General features: G+C 33.6%; 1 long non-coding RNA gene across 1 annotated transcript; it reads right to left on the reverse strand.

The window, feature by feature from the left end:
• Positions 1 to 8,063: 8,063 nt before the first annotated feature.
• Positions 8,064 to 18,761, reverse strand: LOC138329033 (uncharacterized). The gene is made up of 3 exons (XR_011209392.1): positions 18,281 to 18,761; positions 12,376 to 12,522; positions 8,064 to 8,237 (listed from the first exon to the last, which is right to left on the reverse strand). It is a non-coding gene; the product is annotated as an uncharacterized lncRNA (long non-coding RNA).
• Positions 18,762 to 22,714: the final 3,953 nt, after the last annotated feature.

Raw genomic sequence — 22,714 nt, forward strand, 5'->3', positions numbered from 1 at the left:
TTTCTAAACGGGATACGTAATATTTTAAATACTGATGGTAATATATCTAATCTCAAGGTCAAAATAATAATTTTATTTACACAAATTTGGTAGTATTTCACTCGAGCAAGCATCGTTACAAATATCAGATCTGTATGTCTCTATCATTGAAGAGTGGTTGAATTAGATGTCAAATCTGTTTTTTTTCCAGTATGCCAGAAAGGAGATTGTTATGAAAATGCTTATTAGGTCATCTGACCAGACAGGGACGGTTAGGATAAACCTACATGTACTAGTCACCGGTGCTTCGGTCTGTCGTCGATTCGTAAACTTTCCATTCAAACTTCTTTCCAGTAACAGAAAGGCCCAAGGTACTGACACTGCGGCATGTAGAGTGGTGAAATAGAAGGACTAACAAATTTTGTTTCAAATTAATGACCATGACCTTTATTTAAAATCACAGGGTCAAATATAGGCTCATTAATCTTAAAAACAACTTTTTGAGAATAACTATGATTTGCATTATATATATACATTGTAGACCTGATATTGAGTCTGCAGCAGCTGGGATGAAGGACTATAAAGTTTGTTCGCAAATGAATTACCTTGACACTTCACTCAATATCGTAGGTGACAAAAATGCTTATCTCTTGTTTATACCCAAGAGGCCTAGAGCTAGAGACCTGATATTGGGTCTGTAGCATACTAGGACATGAAATGGCTAACAAAGGTCTTCAAATGCATGACCTTTACCTACTTTTAAAGGTCAAAGTAATTGAATATATTAAATATTGGAAAACTATTACAGCTTTAATGAAAAGAGTTCCTTGTATTGCCTTAATTGTTAAGCCACTGCTTTATACTGTGACTGTTTAACGTTGTTTTGTGCCAATATTCAAATGACCCTGGTTAAGGCCCATAGGCCTCCTTGTCTTTTTGATATGCATTATATTAAATGAAGCTAGAGATCATTCATTCTTAATTGAACAAATAGGTAGCTATTAAACAAATCAGAAAAAATTATATGTGCTATGTTTGTCATATGGTACACAAATATTGAGATTTCATCCTATTTGTTAATGTGACCTTGAATGGAAGTATGCTTTTTTGTACTTGTAAAACTCAATAGGTAGTCGTTAAAGGCATTCCTATTAAACCCAATATTATTAGTGAACTTTGTACCCCCCCCGCTTTTTGGGATGAAATGGTTTCCAAGTAAAGAATGATCTCTGACAAGTGAGTTGAAATTTAAAATAATCCACGTCGAAATTTGAATGAGTTATTGTGGACACCTTTTGGTTCATAATGGAATGTTTAGACTCTCTCATTATGTAAATAAAAAGGATAGGGATATAAACAGAATTTCTGTCACACTCTTTGTGGCAAGACAGGAGAAACTCAATGCCCCCTGGCCAATTGGTTCAAATGTTTGACAACTTAAAGAATCGTTATCTTGAGGGTGCAGTCACCAGTCTTACCCCATAAGAAGGTGTGTTTTCTCTTTTTCTTATCCACATGCAATACACTTTGTGCCACCCGAAGCTGTATTACATATGGCTACCAATGCGTGCTGACGACACCAATATCATTATTTTCTCAGTGAAAAATTGAGATGTAAGACATTTTAAAATGCAAATCTTGTTATCTAACCTCAGTTATAGTAGAAAATTTTTGAAAAAATGACATACCGAGAAAACACTATTTCATGTTGATAATGATGTCACAAAGTAACATTGCATGGGTAGCCAAGAAATACAACCTAAGTCAGAAACAGTGTAATTTTTTTCCGAGGAGTAAAATCGGGTATGATGAGACAATTTATTGATATTTGTAGAGAAACATTATTACCTGAGAGATGTACTATCAAAAGACTTTTTGACATCTGCGATCTTGATAATTATGACAGTGATGTGTTATTTCTTGGAAATTCATATTTTAATAACAGTTATTTATAGGGAAACACAATCTATTTTTTGGAATGTAAGGTATATAGACAGTGGGTCACATCGTTACAGTACATTATGGACAGATGTATCTAATGATGTCAGTTTGATGGATGGTTTCTGAAGGCAAGATAGATTACTAAATAACATTTATTTTATTTAAGCAGATTTTTATTAAAGGAAATTGACTGATGGATTACAGGCAATAAACTCTGCTTATCCAATATACCATTACGGATTATATAAATTATCTTATACACCTCATATTTGTGCCAAGGATTTTTTTTATACTATCTAGATACATAGTATATTAATGCACATTACGAGCCAATACTAAAACACTACATCTATTGTCAGGGAAGCTTATCCGAAAATTTGACTGCCATAATCTCTTTACCTTGATCAAAGCCCAAGAACTAATTATGAAGAGTTTGGTGTACGTCAAAAACATTTGTATATTTGTATGGAAAATTTGTATCTGTTTGAATAGTTTCAGATGCTGTCGTGCTTGAAAAACCATGACAGTGAAATAATGAAATATATTTAATGCATAATTGTTACCAATAATTAGTTACCATGACTAATACCAAATGATTTGTTATACGCAAAATAATTTTGAAAGCTACAAGCCAATGAGGTCGCCATAGCACTCAATATGATCTTATATAACCCTTGACCAAATAGAACCCCTTTTTAGCACCATCCATCTGTTCCCCAGGGGTCAACCTACTTGTTCTGTACAATGTTGAATTCACATTCCATATAAAGATGTTATGCGTACAACTACAATATGAAATGTTATCCCAATACTTAGTTTTCAGATAAGAAATCCTTAATTAAAAGGAAAAGCGAAAATATGACCCTTTTTGACCACACATTTCAAGCTTCTGGTATGTCCAGCCCTAGACACCATCACCGTTTACTTGTCAACTTTAGAAAATCCCCATCCCATAGTGGTACATATGTAGGGTACTGGTGCTACCAGTCGAGAATTTTGTTAAAAATCATCTCATTATATATATATAAATAATTAAGGGTAGTGTTGAAAAGCAGACAATCAAGCCAGACACTGTATGTACGTGTACATGTAGTTATCACACTATAATCACCATGATCATTTGGACCCAGTGGTGAACTAAAGAACTCCCCAAGTAATATTTCCATGTTACTTACTTAGTTTTGCCAAAGGTTATTTAAGTTTCAGTCCATGTAGATTTACAGAGTTATTTGCTGATCACAAACTGATGATGTAACAATCTAAATGCATATTTTCAACTTTTTAATGAAAACCTGGCCAATCTGAGTTGGTCCAAAAGCGAATAAAAATATCACAATTAAAACTTCCATTGAAAAGAGAGTATATATATTGCTTTTATGTTTCAACCGCCAAAACCGTATATTTCACTGCTAGAAATGTAATAAAAACAATCATTTCATCATGAATACAAATTCATTGTTTACAGTAAATTACAACACTGGTAATTTGATCTATGCTTTTATCAATTATATGTTTTCTATCGAACGACATAGATCATTCAGAACCCCCCTGCCAAATGGCGATATCAAAGCAGAAGTACATTTTGAATATGTGGAGACATATGTGTATGTCTGTGCGAGACTTATGTGTATGAAAATAACCCAGGAAAAATGAAGTTGAGCCTAAAGAAAGATGAAGTATAATTAAAGTAGGCGGGGCTGCAATATTGCTCAATTGATATCATAATAGTAACAAAGCAATTGATTATAAGAATGACATATCTATCTGATATATACACAAAATGGGTGAGTTTTAAGAGTTATATATGCAAAAAACCCTGAAAAATTTCAAATTTACCAGATTTTACCATGTATGAAAAAAACAAATGTAAAATGAAGTGAAAACCTTAAAATTAAAAGTGCTGAAAGACCCAAGGAAGATAAAACTTATAAAAATAGCATCTCTGCTGGGCACTACTAGACCATATGAAAAGAATCATGGCTATAGAAAAAGCCTTGAAAAAAGTGAAAACCTTAAAAATAGCAATTAAAGCAGTTACTAGATCAAAGTAAATGTCTATGAAGTTCGGTGAAATATCTGCACAAGAGTTATGCTCCGGAAACTGAACATTCAAAAATATATTTTCAGCAGCAATTTTCTATGGTTACAGAAAAAAGCACAAAAAGTGAAAACCTAAAAATAGCAAAAGGCACTACTAGACCATAAGACTAATGTGTTATGAAGTTTGGGCAAATATCTCTGCTGGTTTTAGAGTTATGCTCCGGAAACGAACCTGCTACAATCAAAAATATGATATTTTCAGCAATGTTTCCATGGTTACAGAAAAAAAAAAGTAAAAAAATGATGAAAACCTAAAAAATAGCAAAAGGCACTACTAGACCATAAAAAGAATGTGTCTATGAAGTTTCGTGGAAATATCTCTGCTGGTTTTAGAGTTATGCTCCGGAAATGAACCTGCTACAAAAATATGATATTTTCAGCAATGTTTCTATGGTTACAGAAAAAAGCAAAAAAAGTGAAAACCTAAAAATAGCAAAAGGCACTACTAGACCATAAGAACAATGTGTCTAATGAAGTTTCATGGAAATATCTCTGCTGGTTTTAGAGTTATGCTCCGGAAAAATTCTTACACAAAAACCCTGATATTTCCAGCAATGTTTCCATGGTTACGGAAAAAAAAGTACAAAAAAAAAAAACCTTAAAATAGCAAAAGGCACTACTAGACCATAAGACCAATGTGTCTATGAAGTTTCGTGGAAATATCTCTTCTGGTTTTAGAGTTATGCTCCGCTATAAAAAAATGAACCTGGTAAAAAATATATATCCAATTTCAGCAATGTTTCCACAAATGGTTACGGAAAAAATACAAAAAATGAAAACCCAAAAATAGCAAAAGGCTTACTAGACCATAAGACCATAAGATTGTGTATCAAAGTTTGGGAAAATATCTCATATCCGGTTGTCATTATAGAGACCAGAAACAAATGATTCGGTACAAAAATATTATATATTTAACGTTTTACCACTGTCCAGGTTAAATGGAGTTTTCAAGTAAAACCTTCACTATTTTGAATTAAGGCATCAACAAACCTGTTAAATAAAAAGAAAAAAATATACCATCTTGCTAAATTTTATGTGGGGGTTCCATCTTATGTTGAATTCCGCAAAAAAATTAATTCTTTTGAGTTCATGAAATTCCAAATTGATAACCTCCCCCTGTCATGACAAATGACAGAATTTTAAATATTTGAGATAATATATTTTACATCTATATGTTTTGCCTAACCCCACACATTAATACATTTGAAACTGATGCTTGAATATAAATCAGCAGGCTCCAAAAGAAAATTCACCTATCTATGAAATCTTGTGCCCAATGGGATTTCCAGGAATCTATTTTTGGTTTGATTCTGCGGTCAAACAGTCATTGTTTCTTTTCTGAAGGCATTTGAATATACCTTACCTCTAAATTGGGCCCCACCCCTCCTGCCCCAGGGGGTCAGATAAATTTAAACAAGTTCTGTTCCCATCCCAAGGATGTTTTAGCCAATGGTTATTTGTCACAATTCAAGCAGAAAATCTCAAGAGAAATTGATTTAAGGATTTACCATAAAAAAGCAAAAATAACAAGCATGATTTGGTTTTTCATGCAGAACTCTAAGACAAGTAGCGATTTAATGAAATGTTGACGGACAGATATAGTAATGAAGTTGACATAACTCACCAAATATAAATCATCATAGAAATATACATTTGTAGGAACTTCTAGTCAAAATTTTGATTTTTCAATTTCATGTCATTCCATATATGAAGAATTAACGGTAAAAGTGTTAAAGACAAAAAAATAATTGACTGTACTACAAATGTATATCACAAAAAATCCACGTTGATGTTTTGACCATGTGATTGATCGTATAAATGTGTGTAAAGTAATATTTTCATGTTATCCTTACTGTTTTGCCAAAGGTTATTATGCTTGATTGTATTTTATTTGTACGATTTATGTCACGTAATTTGGACCGTTAACGTAAATTTTACAAAAAAATGACCCATTTTAATTAGGTCAACAATCAAAATGATTGATCTTTTAAAAATTCAGATTGGTGGAATAAATATGATTAATATACGTTTCATTTAATATCCATTTTATGTTTTCAAAATTGATCTGCAAAAATGTAAAATACAATTATTATTTAGCTTGTATATTTGTCACGCCAGCGAATCATTGGAAACCAGCGTTGAATTATAAAAATTGAATGTCAACAGTTCATTGAATTGATGTAAACATCAAAAATATATTGAATGTCAATATTGTCTAATGTAATTACACTGGTATTTTGATCTGTCATATTTTATCAATATATGTTCAAATCAGACCTATATTAGTATGGCGTTAAACGTCTGAGAAAAAATAAATAATGACCAAGTACTATTTTCAGTTTTTTGCTATTCATTTTTTTCACATCAAATCATATTGAAAATATTGCAAAATCAGAGCATATCTAAATTTCCGTTAATCGAATAATATGATTTACCAGCAGTTTTTTTTTACATCAATCAAGATTGAGATAATATATAGAATGCTAAATTCCAAGCTAAAATGTCTCAAAAATAGTATGAGAACCCCAATAAGAAAATAAGACCTATTAGAAAAAAAATATATATGGGTTTTCCCGAAAGCATAGAAGCAATCCTTATAAATGTATCATCTAGTTGATTCGGTATATTTTCAATGTTTCGTTAAATATACATTGAGATAATATGGATATGGTCATATTTTGGCTTTTAGGCCCCATGTACATGCAAACACCTTAAATTAAACAAAAGCCCTTTAATTAAAGAAACAAAAATTTTTGATTTTATAATTTCAGTTAGTGGTGTTCCGATTAAGCGAGTTCGTCGAGTAGTGTTGGTTTGAGGTGTTTTATCAATTAATCGAGAAAGAAATCTGTAATGGAGTTTGTCAGAATTTTCCAACACCATGATAAACGAAAGTATAAAGTTAGCTGATCACATGCAAAAATATCTTAGCCAATTTGTTAAAATAATTCCATTGTGTGTGGTTGTCACTCATATCATTTCAAATTTCAAGCGTCTAGACGAATTGAAGAGTGTATAAGCACTATGTTGTAATGTAAACCTTCAGATGAGCATGATTTGAGTTTTACACAAGGCTTAGTGTCAAATGTTCATATGAAAATAGACGCAATTGGTACGAAATCACCACAATTTCCTGATACCCACATATCCAATAGTGCAATATTGGGGAAACAATCTCTTTTTCTTTTTATAAAATTGATGTCACTCCAGCGTATGTATATTGATGTCACTCCAGCGTTGTGTATTGATGTCACTCCAGCGTTGTGTATATTGACGTCACTCCAGCGTTGTGTATTGATGTCACTCCAGCGTTGTGTATTGATGTATCTCCAGCGTTGTATATTGATGTCATTCCAGCGTAGTATATTGATGTCACTCCAGCGTTGTGTATTGATGTCACTCCAGCGTTGTGTATTGATGTCACTCCAGCGTTGTGTATTGATGTCACTCCAGCGTTGTATATTGATGTCACTCCAGCGTTGTATATTGATGTCACTCCAGCGTTGTATATTGATGTCACTCCAGCGTTGTGTATTGATGTCACTCCAGCGTTGTATATTGATGTCACTCCAGCGTTGTATATTGATGTCACTCCAGCGTTGTATATTGATGTCACTCCAGCGTTGTATATATATTGATGTCACTCCAGCGTTGTATATTGATGTCACTCCAGCGTTGTATATTGATGTCACTCCAGCGTTGTATATTGATGTCACTCCAGCATGTATGTATATTGATGTCACTCCAGCGTTGTATATTGATGTCACTCCAGCGTTGTATATTGATGTATCTCCAGCGTTGTATATTGATGTCAGTCCAGCGCTGTATATTATTGATGTCACTGTCACCCAGCATTGTATATATATTGATGTCACTCCAGCGTTGTATATTGATGTATCTCCAGCGTTGTATATTGATGTCAGTCCAGCGCTGTATATTGATGTCACTCCAGCATTGTATATATATTGATGTCACTCCAGGTTGCGATCTCCAGTGTGGATATGTATATATTGATGTCACTCCAGCGTTGATGTCACTATTATTTATATGTATCTCCAGCGTTGTATATTGATGTCAGTCCAGCGCTGTATATTGATGTCACTCCAGCATTGTATATATATTGATGTCACTCCAGCGTTGTGTATATATTGATGTCACTCCAGCGTTGTATATTGATGCTACTCAAGTTCTGTATTCTGATGACTATTAAGCACTATCTGCAAATATATAAGTCAAATTTAAAACCAATGAAAAGTAATTTTGGTAGTTGACATTTCAACATATAATCCATATTCCATAAAGGATGTATTCTTCTGAGGTTTCAGTCTCATTGAATTCTCGTTTTGACATAGATCAAAGAAATTATGATATTTTTAATTAAAATCTATCAATATCTGTAACAAATTGCCAGTTGCTAATTTTGTCAAAAAATTACATTTCTATTCTAAGTAGATTTTTTATACAGGGATTTTAAGAAATTGACACATTTGGTGGCCATTTTGAAAATTTTTTTTCTTTTTTTTTTTCTTTGCTTTGAGTAGCGCCGAAGTTTTACAATTTTTTTTCTGAAATTGTTTTTTACTTCAATCATCACTGCGCCAGTATTTTTAGCTGTATCGAGCTAATTTTTGTTGTAATTTTTTACAAGCTTTGTGGTAATTAAAACATTAAAGATGCTCCCACCGTTGACAAATAGTATTTTTTTTCAATACAAAAACAAGCGCAGACGAAAATAGTATTTTTCTTCAGTTACAAAAGTAACTTTCTTTACACCATTACCACCATTGAAAAGTTTGAGCTTCTAATTTTTCTTCAATATAGAAATATTTAAAATAATTTATTGCATCCCGAAAAAATTCCGTGGCACTATGTCCTATATGGAATGAAGTACTGATTGTGCATACACCAAAAGCAATATGAATTATTTTATATTATTTTTTGTGTGTTAATTAGACATGTATATACATGATCAAACACCAATTAAAGTTCAAATGACGAGTAACGTTTTTGCTCTATCGGCGGTGGAGCATCTTTAAGCATTACTGTGTGAAATGATACGTTTTTGTCACTCAATGTTAACATTAAATGGTAATCTTAGCACTTTTATTTTTACTCTAAAATATTGAAAAATAACTGATATTGAAATGGGGCAAAAAAGTAAGCACACACATCCCCACTTTTCTGCCTGATTTAGAAAGAGCAATCTTTTTTCCCTATTGATATGCAAAATATTTCCAAAAGTTTAATACTTACAACTTTTAAAAAAAAAGTTAAATCTGGCAATAATGGCTGAAAATGGTGCATTTTGTTGCTCAAAATTAAGGGGTAGGGGTAGCATATGTCGTTATTCGGAGAAAAAATATGAGTCTTACTAATCATCACTGCTATCTCTAAAGAACACCACTGGAAAATAAATTCTACAAACATCCATACATATCCAACATCTCATTAGGAAATTAAGGCATTAATCTCTGGTGTATATGGTCAAAACGACAAAATTCCCATAAAAATCCAATATTTTGTCAATTAGGAATCTTTGAGTGACAATAGCTCAAAAACAAGCACACGGACATATGTTTTTTTCTTCCATTTTCTTCTAAGTATGAACTCCTATTTCCAAAAATCTGTATGAGAAAAAAAAGTTTAATGCAAGAAAATTTTGACTTCTCAGAGGAGTACATTCTTAATATAAACTCTATGTACAACATTATAACATCTGCTCATTTTTGGTGTCTTTTTTCACTTCAGATCAAAATCAGTCTAATGAAATACATAACAGTACAGATAAGCAAGTCGGTAAAATGGAAAAAAAAAATCTTAATATGAAACTCTATACATCTACTAGTGGTTGCTTGTCATCCTGCTTTCAAAACGTTGTTTCCTCATTGCTTTATCCTATAAGAACATCAAAAGTATCATGGTTTTAGGTTAGCGTTATGCTCAGATGATCTTTTGAATATTTTATGCGGCATCAACCATCAGAATTTCAAAGGTTTAGGGATTTTGTTAGTTTAATGTCCAGGGTCATGTAAGGACGTGCCAGGTTTGTTTGTGGAGGAAAACCGGACTACCGGAGAAAACCCACTGACCAACAGTCAGTACCTGGCAACTACCCCACATGGATTTGAACTTGCGGCCCAGATGGAGGGGTTTGTGGTAATATGTTGAGGACATTTGGCCACTTGGCCACCACCGCCCCTCGGAAATTCAAAACTATAGTACATTATTGTCAAAGTAAATCTGAGACAAGATATTGATGGTATACAATAAAAAAAGTCCCAATATGGAAATGAAAATGAAAAATGTCCTAAATATTTGTATGGGACAAACAAACTCCTCAAACAAAAGTGTCCTATCAGTGTATATGTCAATTGACCTAATCAATGGTAAATTCTACTGTATCATTAAAGCAAGTACAATACATGATTTTGTGGCTTCACCTATAAAGTCTTATTCGTAAATACAAAACAGATTCCCATTCATCACTTTAATATTTGGAGTTGACCCTGTCATATTAATGTAAATATGACTAACCTTCAACCAAAAATGGTTAGAAATCTCACTTATCATTATGGGGAAAAGTACAGGCACATGAATAATATGGCTCATGGCTATCTATCATTATTATTTCCAAATTAAGTTATACCTATACTACATTGAGCGGCTTATGTAGTAGCACTGTATGCAATTAGAATTTCTACAATTAAGGACCATTATCGTTAAACACAGTCATGTGTACCATATATAACACAACACACACTCAGATACAGAGACTTGCTTTCTTTCAGATACAGAGACTTGCTTTCTTTTAATCTTGATTAAATCTTTTAAAAATTTTGATCAGCAGTTTTGAAGGAGCCCCACCTTGTCATTAAATTGGCTCAGCTAAACATGCAATATGCACATCAAGGGTCTTTACACAATCACAGACAAAGCAGTCTGTGACTTTAAACACTAATCTGATGCCCACAACTAGTAATTTTACCTCCAAAGTGTCAAATGTAATTAACTAGTCCGATAGGACTAGTGGCTCACCATTTCAAAGTGATAAAAATTGGTAAATATACTAAATTTACAAGAGCGGTGGTCAACTGCATTTTGCTATACATTTTGAGTACATTCTGTATCCAATTATTTCAGCCCAGATGCAGCATTTTATACTGGAATTTGAGTCCAAAATCATGACAGAGCATAAACGATACCCATCATTTGAACAATAATTTGTATAATCGTGTTTTCACGTGTCTAATTAATACAAAAGTGCATATAAAATAATGTGTTTTGCTTTTGTTAAATGCACAATCAGTACTTAATTCCATATAGGGCATATATAGTGGCACGGAATTTTTTCTGGATGCATTTGAATTATTTTTAAAATATTTTTATCTTTAATAAAAATAAGAAGCTCAAACTTTTAAATGGTGGTAATGGTGTAAAGTAAGTAACTTTTGCAACTAAAGAAAAATACTATTTCGTCTGCTCCTGTTTTTGATAGAGAAGAAATACCATTCGTCAGCGGTGGAGCATCTTTAAATCGCCAGACTAGTAAAATTTTGGGGTTCACTAGTCCAAATGAATAGCAGTGAAAAAAATTAACGTCACAGACTGCAAAAGGATATTTGAATAACCCACTGTTAACAGATGGTGCACTCATAATCTGCCAACTGACTTACAATTGAATATATATTGGTTAAAGATGCTCCACCCCTGACAAATGGTATATTCCCTATCAACATAAAAAGAGCAGACAAATTAGTATTATTTTTTTCTTTAGTTACAAAAGTCATGCAATACTTACTTGACACCATTACCACCATTGAAAAGTTTTAGCTTCTTATTTTACTTCAAGATTAAATACTAAATGTACATGGCAATTAATATTACCCTATATATGGAATTAAGTAGTGATTGTGCATGGACCAAAATTATAAATCAGTTATTGTTCAAATGATGGATATCGTTTATGATCTGTTGGCGGTGGAGCATCTTTACAGTAATACTTATCTATTCATGCATGTACATGAATTCTTACACTAATGTTGAAATTTCAACATTATCCAAGAAATTTAAGTAGAGTGCACATTTGAGTGACAATATGTATGTCTTAATAATCCTTTCTCAAAATATACTACATGTATGGCTATTTCATATATGCATGAAACATAGCTATATATATACATACAGATATCTGAACATGCATGTATAGAAATTCATTGTTATGTAATGCATTTGTGCACATAGCATCAACTATATATTCCTCAGAGAAAATATGGTATGTCACAATCAAAGCCTACCAAAAGGACAATCAACTCTGTTATATCTGCAAAGACAAACAATTTCATGTTGTGTACATACCAGTGTGATAGTTATCCAGGTGCGAATTCCGAAATGTTGCAAAAATATTCTCCATGGAAGTGTCTATTTTAGGCAAATATCTTCATCCTGTGCAAGATTCTTGGTCAGCTAGACTAGCTTATAATCATATCTCATGGTCTTGGAAATCTAGAAAGCAATATAAAAAACATCAAAGGTTAAAGAATTCAGACCTTGAAGGAGGTTCTATGTCTTATGATTTACATTAACTTTTTTGAGAGGTGTAGCATCTTTAGTATTTTCTTCAGTTACAAAAGTTACTTACCGATAATTTTCATCATATTACCATTATTGAAAAGTTTGAGCTTCTTTTTTTTTACTTCAAGATAAAAATATTAACAAGAGATCCCTCTTGACACCCATCAAAGAATGATCTATGTCTGATGCTGGAAAGAGGGATCTTTTCTCTGCTTTTTAAACTTCAACTATCAAAATCCAAGATCCAATCCTGTAGGCCATCCTGTTAACCGACCAGTATCATAATATAATATGGAAAAATAAGGCCGATCATGACCATACATGTGAAATTTGAGAATGGTCCCTTCAGCACTTTCTAAGAAATAGCAGTAACAAGAATTGTTAATGGACAGACAGATTGACTCTGGACCACAGACGAAAGCCGACTTGAATAATTGCACCCTGAAAAAAAATCCATGTCACTATGACGTATATATATGGAATGATGTACATTATGTACTGAGTTTGCATGAACCAAAAACAAATGTAATATTCTATATGTATCTGTGTGTTACACACACAGACACATATCAACATGATTATGCATCAGTTATTGTTCAAATGATGGGTAACATTTATGCTCTGTTGGCGGTGGAGCATCTTTAATCTTAACAGACATTGTCCAGGCTTTTTCATGAGAAAATTACTCATTTTTCCAAAATGATGATTTTAAGTGATTATGTGTAGCTACTAGATATATAGCAGGCCATTTAAATTTTAACAGGGGCATGCAATCAAAAAAGGACTTTTAGGTCTAAATAAAGGGAATGTTTTATCTGATATTTAGCAACTGGGTCTGGGGACTTCTTTCGGGCATTACATGTAGCATGAGGATACACATGTGTCTTAAATGAGGACTTAACATTTAAAATGGGAAGAGGGATGGTATTGGAATTCCATAACTTATATTTTGGTTGATTAAAACAGCGAATACGTTATCTAGTTTCAGCTTCCTAAATTAAATTTGTAGTTTCTTCTTGGTTATTCTAGATTTTTTTTTTAAATTCCAAACAGATAGTAACAATATTAGATTTGACAATTAAAATGGCTGTTTCTGCTTAGCAACTTACAAGCTTAATCAAATGGGAATTCAGTTTCCATATGTGCATTAAGTACTTGGAAGTGAGAGGGAAAAGAGAAAAGCTTGGAACAAATCCCTCTTTCCATTATCAGAGACAATTTATAACATTCTTTAATGGGCACCAATATCCCTCTGGGATCTCCTGTTTGATCTCCTTTTTACATATTGTTACATGTTTTGAAACACCTTAAGCTTACATGTACAACCATCGCTTTGAATTGCTGATATTGATGATCAGAACTGTCAAATACAATGTATTATTCTGAAACAGAGAAACTAAAGGTGAGCAAGGTAAACATGGTCAGGCATGATGGGAGATAAATAATTTTGGAACAAGAGAGGAGTTCAAAACCAAATTTAGAGCATAAATGATACCATCATTTGAACAATAACTGATGTTTGATCGTCTATAGATGTGTCTAACTAGCACAGAAATACATATTAAATAATTTCTTCTGCTTTTGGTTCATATGCAATCAGTACTTCATTCCATATATGGCATAGTGCCTACTAGAGTTTTTTTGGGATGCAATTACCGGTAATTATTTCAAATATTTTTATCTGGAAGTAAAATGAGAAGCTCAAACTTTTCCATGATGGTATTGCATGGTGTAGTGTAAGTAGCTTTTGTAACAGACTGAAGAAAACTACTAATTTCTCTGCTCAAGTTATTGATAGAGAAAAAATGCCATTTGTTTGGTTTTTTTTTAGATGGACCTGGCTTATCTTCTCAATTCAAGCTATAGTAGATTAACATGAAGATGAAAGTTGCAGAGTCTGAGAATGAAGCAAAATAACTTGTATTAAAGGATTTGTGCAGCCAAAATTTTTGTTCATAATACATCAGAAAATGGCTTTAAGAGATATATAGAAAATTCCCACCCAACAAATCGTGAAACGTTTAGCGCAAGCGGTAAGTTTTGGTCATAATGTAAGGGTAGTGTCGACTAGGGTTCAGATAGGATGAGCTAGGCGGTCACCTGGATTTGTGATGTCATACTAGTCCAGTAGGTAGAAGGTAGGCCTACGTAGCATATACCTATTAAAGGCAAGAAACTTATTTTGAAAACCACTTGCCCGAATTTAAGATTTCAATCTAATTTTACCCAAAACAGGTTAATTAACATTAAAACCGGGCAAGTTCACACCATGCAATTTTCACTTGCCCGGGAGTATATTTTACTGGTCTCCGCCAATCGGACCTGGGATATTTCTTGCCCTGCCTATACTGTACTTTAGATCTACAGTTTGCGTGTTTGCTACATGTACACACTGCAATTCCCTATTTGACTGGAATAATTTTCAAGAATACACCTTTAGTTGAAGTAATCCTTGGATCCATTTTTGTTACTGAATGAGTCAATTTATATCATGTGTTTCACAAATATGTACAACATAATAAGTGTACATGCATATATAAATTCCTAGGCGTGATCATGGATTTTCATTTCATATGGAGGTGTCAATAAAAAACCTAGAACACAGGTGTATGGGTTATCCATAATTCAAACAAGAACTGTCGCCAGAGTGGACAACTAATACCTCCCACTGTAAAAATTTATAATAACTTCATTAACAGGGGACATTGTAGAACCCTATACTAAGTTTACTGAACTCCCCTTTATGCCATGAGTCTGTATGTGTACCAAATTAAAAAAAAAAGTCTATGGGGGTATATATAACTGACACCTAAAATGTGACCATTATGATGTCTCTAATGTTGACATGATTACATCAACTGATCACTGTCAAAATGGCTGTTCCATCTTGTGGATTAAATCGTCATTACCACGGTTTACCTTGTCTGGCTTAAACTATGTTAATGCAGAGACACTGGAGTGTGTAAAAATATGTGATAACCAACTGCTATGGAATTTATCACATGGGTTTTCCATTGTGAAATGGGATCAAATTAATAAATAGTCTAAATCTTTTTTGTATGAATGGGTTCCAATACCTCAAAATTCCAGATATCATATTTTGCCATTTTGGGTAAATAAAAGACGATTTTAATGTAATCATTATATATAACCTAATATTATTGAAATTTATGTCCTTGCACTATTATCTGATTATTAAAAAAGCTACTCATTCAACATTATGCGGAATCGGACACAATTAACAACATTTTTCGTCACCTTCCTAAGAAACGTCCTGGAATAAAGGTCTGATTGTCGATGCAGAATGAAATTTTATAGTTTGAATATCGCTATGAAGATTATCTTTATTTCTTCATGATACGTGCTGATCACGTAAGGTCATAGTTACCCAAATATCAGTAGTTATAATAAAATGGTGAAATTTGGACCACGGTGAAATATGGACACCTGCTATATAGCTACTTGGAACCCAACCAGTAGTTGTGACTGAACAATAGTTTGTGTGCATATCCTACTCTGCATCCAGATTTCCGAATGTCTGGAGCTGCTGACAAATATTTCATGATGTCAAATGTTGTTTAGTATGTAGAAACAGTGTGTTTCATGATATGCAAATGATTCTTTTTTTTTTCCAGATCAAGACTAACTGTTCCTTCACGGCTACTAGTTGGTATGGTCCCACTAGTATACATTTTCTCCTCTCCTACTACTATATTTATTGCAGCAAGTACCAAACGTATGTACATTGACAAAACTTCATAATTTGTGGTTATTTTTCGTTAATAGAGAAAAGTTTGGCTAAACTTAGTTGGTTAGTATACCGATGGTGTGCACTGGTTGTATTCATAAATGTGTAGCAGGACTGGGTCGTTCATTGGTGACCAGGTAGCTTAGTCGGTAGGGCACTCGGCTTGTATTTTGGGGGACCCGGGTTTGAATCCCTATCTGACTGCTACATTTTCTCCTCTCCTGTTACAGAATTGGCACCCAACTATTTTAAATAACCCACAGTGGTGGTGTTTTGAAGGTCTCATATGTCTTCGAGAAAGGAGGAGGAGTATAGTGGGATTGGACTGGGTGGATCATCGGTGACCAGGTAGAGCACTCGGCTAGTGTTCTGATGGTCCCGGGTTCGAATCCCGGTCTGGCCGCTACATTTTCTTCTCTCCTGTTACAAATGTAAACCCATGACTAAATGGAAATGCACTTCAGTATCCATCCACGTTAATGAACTAACATAATTAAAGTTATAATAATGTATCTTCAACAGCAGCCTGAAGTGGCTTTCGACGATTCAACCCATTCATACAGTGATACACTGATACAGCTGTCATACACAGTAGAGTGGGGGTACGTAATTTCGCACAATTTTGGCATTGATTTCTTTTGTGTTAGTTAGATGTAATATAAATACACATATCTTAATTTTTCCCGATAATAATTATTTATGTAATAACATAAATCATTTTTCACTAGATTTTTTTTGTATATAGCAGTACACATACAAAATTTAACAAGTATATTGCTTTGAATGACCCTTGTACAAATATATTACGTATAGAGAAAAATGCATTACATATGCATTTGGAACTGAAAAAAACATATGTTAATTTATTCACAGTATTCCTGTCACACTGACACCAACGACAGCTGTCATGGACATAAAAACTTCAGAACTGAAAGAGTACAACGCGGTATATTGGGGTGCTAAGAAACGTAATTTCGCACAACCTTTTGCATTCAATGTGAGGATTTTAATGTCTCGAATTTCAACTCTGACTTTCATTGGACAATTGGTAGGAACTGACCACTAATCAAAATGTCGGTACACTGGATGGTTTACATCGGCAGATGTTCAGTGCTTCTGGACTTACATCGGCAGATGTACAGTGCTTCACAACACATGAGTATGTAACTGGATATGCGCAGACGTATCACTGCGCACGAGAGCTGTTATTAACTTGAGGTTAACCTGTAGTTGAACGGGTTTTGGGGACGTAATTTCGCACACCCCTCTAACTTTCTTGTTTTTGGAGAAAATAATTATTTCAAACATTTCATGGACCAACAACATCATAAACAAAGATTAATTACCGTTCAAATCTTGAAATGACATCAAAACACAATTATATTTCTAAATGAAAAAGTGATATTTCGCCGCCATTTTCGTTACGAAAAATGACCGCTCCCCATAGTAAACAATGTAAACGAGGTCAAGAAGTCATAGGGTGTCTGCAGAAAATATCCGTTTTCCGCTTATACTTGATGGATTTTCATACGGGTTTCGATATATTCTTAAAAAAAGGATAGTTTCTCTACATATTTGTACGTGAGTCAGTTATTTATCACCCAGAATTATTTTATGTCAATCGGTTTATTTTCTATTAATTTCTTTACTGAGATGGGCCGTATTATTCCGATTTCGTTTTTTCAAAACAAACTTATCCTGAAAAGTTTAACTAAATATGACAAAATCACGGTGAGAGGCCTCCTTTAGTCACAACATAAACAACAGAGCAAAACTTTCTGACATTTAAAGGAAGATCGCGAAAAATCGTCAGGTGTGCGAAATTATGTACTGTTAACTCTATACTTCGGCTGGGGTCCATTTATTAATCATATATTATTAATCCGTTTTAATTGAATAAAACAGTCTCACAGGCTTGACATGTCTCTGTTCTTAACTTACCACATCGTCGATTAGGCCTAGGCCTACTTATTTGTGTCAACACCGTACCGGGTACCACGACTGCTCCATCACTTCCCTCCCGCTCTCATCAAGCGCATGCAGATCTGCATCAATCTGGGGTCAATCAAAAGCTTATCGCGGGAATTCCCCAATTCCGAATCTCGTTTAAGACCCGACGCTTCATTGGTTAATCCATATAAGGCTATTACACATTTTCTCCACTCTATCTACTGTATGTGTGTGGAAGTCTCTCTATACATATTAGTCCGAATCACTTCCGCCATTCATATACTCGTCATCGTATCTAATTATCGCTCACTGTGGTAGATAAACACAACACATGTCAGCATCAGTACCTATGTTAAGGTACGTGGCTCTGACGCGCGTTAGCCAGCTTACATAACAGCCATGTGGGTGGGAGTGTATCCTCCTCCCTCCCCCGATTGATTTGCACTCTGGCCTTTGTAACATTGAAGTGTAAACCTCTCTTGATAAATTCACTTTTAATGAATACACGACTTTTAGGGTTATGAATCATTCACATTCTCCTCTTCAATATCAACAACTAAGCTTGTCATCATCATAGCGGTATACGCGATTGGGTACAACGCGAGCGATCTATGGGTATTCGAAAGATATACATATTTGTATTTTCGATTTCATTTTACGCTGCTTTCGTTAACTTCAGAGCTATGGTGTGCTCTGCTGTAGACGAGTTCAGCCTGAAACCCACCAAACAATCATCTTCTTAATAGTAATTCCACTTACAGTGTAGGCACCTTGTCTGACGCATTGAAGTGTAAAACTACGTCAATATGCAATTGCATTGAAATGAACATCATTTATTCCGAATGCGTTAGGAACGATTTGTTGGCATCCGTTGTTTAAACGTGTTGCAAAGAGATTGTAAGAAGAAGCAATGTGGAAAGGAAGATTCTTAGTCAAATATATAGTCAGTAAGTTCTGCATCAAATCTCCAGAAGTAATCCAGCATAAAATATAACATTATTTATGGAAAACATAAACAAATGGAAATATTCAAATAAGAAACTGATGTTTCAGCATGTGTATACAATAAAAACCTGTTTTCCATTATTGTAAATGGGGACTTCCTTGTTATAAATTAGAATCCACCGTATGATTTATCGTATGGATAACATTCAAATTACGCTAAAATAATATGTGGCTTTTGGATCTATGCATACTACATTAAAAATGGTGTCTCACTCTTATCATGTTGATAATCTTAATGTAAATCATAGTGAAAGGATGCAATGCTGCATATTTCCATCTGCATACTATATATAGCTGTATATGTATGTATAGCTAGTTTGTTTAATGCTCAGCTACATTTCTGTATAAACAAGAGCTTTAGTGAAAATAGTATCTAGCCAATAACTTGAGGGGACAGATGAGGACAGATGAAATAAGATACTAATGTGAAATATGGGACATAAAACGTGAATCTTTCTTTGTTTTTCCTTATATTGAGTAAGTTTTAATAGTCATGCCACAATAATTCAATTGTATATATTGCACTCCTTTTCAATGATAAAAAGCTAAGGTTTATTTTTGCAGAGTATGTAAGAATCTGACGTTGAATGACGTTATACACGGAGAACGCTTTAGCGGAAAATTTTAGAAGTGGCACAGTCATTGGCCAAACTAAACTAATGGCAAATATATCATTGCTACACAAGTCAAATTGTTTTATTGTAAAATTAAGTAAAAGCATGAAAATTACTACCTTGCTGAATATTAAAATTATATAAGAATTATTCTCAATATTTAGATATTGAGAATAATGATTAATTAGCTCGAAATCATTGTAATACTCCGAGAAACCGAGAATTGGAGTTTTACGATGAAGAGCCACCTTAGTTTTAAGACCAATTGAATAGCATGGTGTCTTCGGGTTATGAGAATTCCAGTCAAAAAGGTTCAGGTGTATGTTATAGTCACACATTATATAACTAATGCCTTTCACTGACGTCTTTTAAAACGCTAAATGAGCAAAACGCATACACAGCAAAAAGTGCAACGCATGTTTTACATACGTTTGAAAAAAACATGCGTTAAACGTATTTTTAAAACATGCGTTTTACGTATGTTTTGGCCACCATGCGTCAAACGTATGTTTGAACAAAACATGAGTTAAACGTATGTTTAACGTATGTTTGTTTTCCACCACATGTAAAAAGGACATCTGTTAAAATAACCCTACTAATTACACGTATAACATTAGTTTTATCAATGTTATTGAAGACCTGCAATGGGTTTTAAAAAAAATGATACTCCCATATGCAAATACATGTTTAATAGCATCTATCGTTTGGTTTCATTTTATCTATATATGTCTTCTAGCAACTTATAGTGAACCTCATATTAGCCTCATGATAGAATAAAGTAGTTTCAATATCGTATGATGATACATGTAGGTATACAATTATATGTACATCTACTGATTGTAAACAGAAGCAAAACCGCTAATGTGGATTTCGTCTTTTTAAATTTAAATTTTAACAGTTTTTAAGACTAATGCTCTGAATAAATACGATCAATATCAGCTGACCAGTGCTTCATGATGTACAATGTAGAAGGTCTACAACTGCTGTTTGATACCAAAGCTGGCGTCTGTTTCTGGTTTAAAAAATAATAGCTTTCCCTACTATATAGTAAGGGTAGGTTATTGTATGTTTTCAAAACCAGAAGCAAACACCTGTGCTATAACATGACAGATTCTAATGGCCGGACAAGTTTATATTCTGGAAATCTTTATTTATTGTATATTCATAGAATGCCTTTAAATGTTATTCTGAGATTCTGTGTAAACATCCGAAGTTTCTTACTTGATTTCTGGACTCTTTGAGCCAGAATTCGAAAACAATTGAACATTGTATGGGCACGACTTCAGTAAAGATTTTAGCCTTTAAAATCTAAGTGATAAGGTGACGTTAAGGACAAATTGATGTAGGAAAAATAAAATCATCCTAAGATTATGAAATTTATCAATTTAGTCACTCGTTTGTAAATACAACATATTATGTATGAAGAAATATCAGTCATTGGACAGGAACCGAAAATACAAATAAAATGGAATTAAACTTCACTTATGAAAATGACAAATATACGGTGCAACTTCAAAGACAATGTAAATGTACATAAAAACAAAAAAGGTGGATTTTGTAATAGGATCAAACATATGTTATAACATATGTTTTGAAACGTCCATTTTACATGCGTTTTACGTTTAACATCTGTTTACCATGCGTATTACATGGAGGTGGAGTGAAAAGTTTATTATCTATAGCTTTGTCATTGTTCGGCTGGGTGTCACTAACACCTTCATACTGGATGAACAAAACATTATAACGAGTTTTTCACGACGATGTTAAGTTCACGACTTAAACTCATTTGCTTCTACTGTACCGAAGTTTGGGGACACATAGCACATTTAAGTAATAGATACACTTACAAAAATACAAATGTAGTGATTTAAACTAGAGGTGTAAGAAGGAAAGGTTTTTTTAGCGTTAATATTTCAGGTCTAGCCAGTAGATAAGCTGAGGTGGTATCGGGGAATAAGTTAGGAATGGTTGAGTATATATTGGGAGAGTAAATATCATGTTTACGCCCCACCTATCCCACTTAGTCCTGTAAGAGTAATCTGACCGTTAAAATAAAAAAAAATACATTTTAAAACACTGTACTATTTTAACTCCTGCACCAGGCAGACATATTTCAACACTTCTTTTCTAGATGATATTTTCCGTAACACGACTTGATTTTATTGATTAAAAGATATTTATACAGTAAAACAAATTCATAACGAATGCACGACTTAATTTTATCGATTAAAAGATATTTATACAGTAAAACAAATTCATAACGAATACACGACTTGATTTTATCGATTAAAAGATATTTATACTCTTGCAACGAACGAAATCATTCATGGTTATAATAAAGTAATTGTCTTTCCCTGTCTTGGTTCCTATAAGATGTCTGTGATTACGAACTCTGCTGATAGCGAAGTAGTTTCGTTGGTCCATAGAGATTCGTTATAACCGTGTGTTACTGTAGTGTCCATATATATAGCCTTTATACATAATACCAAATACCGGTATGTAGACAGACAGACCAGACAGACTGTGAGTGGGCAATAGATGATTTATTGAACTCGAAAACAAACTGTTGCCCGAGGCTGAAGGCCGAGGGCAACAGTTTGTTTCAGGGTCCAACAAATCATCTGCTGCCGGAAAACCTAGTCGATAACTGTTTTGTTATACCCATTGACTCAAAACAATGCATTGACGTCACGAATTGTAGTTGTGACGTCACTCCGGTCCGACAGCACATTTTAACAGTCGATTTTAACAGTTTCTGGACCGCTCGATGGAACATTTCATTTATTGGCATTTTTGTTTAAATAGG

Source organism: Argopecten irradians, chromosome 8 (genome assembly GCF_041381155.1).
Source record: "Argopecten irradians isolate NY chromosome 8, Ai_NY, whole genome shotgun sequence".
Classification (NCBI taxonomy): domain Eukaryota; kingdom Metazoa; phylum Mollusca; class Bivalvia; order Pectinida; family Pectinidae; genus Argopecten; species Argopecten irradians.